Here is a 630-nt window from a genome sequence, read left to right as displayed (position 1 = left end):
TCACATTTCCGTCGTACCATGATCCAGTCCCCCCTCTCCACCACCCGGGCCCATTCTCTGCCACCGAGATCCAGGCCCTGCTTTTTCCCTTGTGTACTGAGGCCGCTCAGGATCTACTCCTTGGCCCGCTTGCTTCCTTCCTTGCTTCCTTCCTTGCTTCCTTCCTTCCTTGCCTGCCTGCCTGCCTGCCTGCCTGCCTGCCTTCTCGCTCGCCTGCTTGCTTCCCCTTACTCTTGTGCTTGCTTTTGCTGCTTAAGCTGTTGCTCGCTCACTCGCTTTGGCTTGCATACTTGCTTTTCCTTGCCTGCTTTCCTTATTTATTTATTCACTCATTTATTTATTTATTTATTTACTTATTTATTTTCAAGAAATTTTTTTATCAATCACCGTGAGGGACCCTGGCCGACTTACACACTTTCGTGCTCACGTTTCCGTCGTACCATGATCCAGTCCCCCCCTCTCCACCACCCGGGCCCATTCTCCGCCACCGAGATCCAGGCCCTGCTTTTTCCCTTGTGTACTGAGGCCGCTCAGGATCTACTCCTTGGCCCGCTTGCTTCCTTCCTTGCTTCCTTCCTTGCTTCCTTCCTTCCTTGCCTGCCTGCCTGCCTGCCTGCCTGCCTGCCTGCC

The sequence above is a fragment of the Sorex araneus genome, chromosome 7 (assembly GCF_027595985.1).
Source record: "Sorex araneus isolate mSorAra2 chromosome 7, mSorAra2.pri, whole genome shotgun sequence".
Lineage (NCBI taxonomy): Eukaryota > Metazoa > Chordata > Mammalia > Eulipotyphla > Soricidae > Sorex > Sorex araneus.
Note: the sequence above shows the minus strand (reverse complement) of the source record.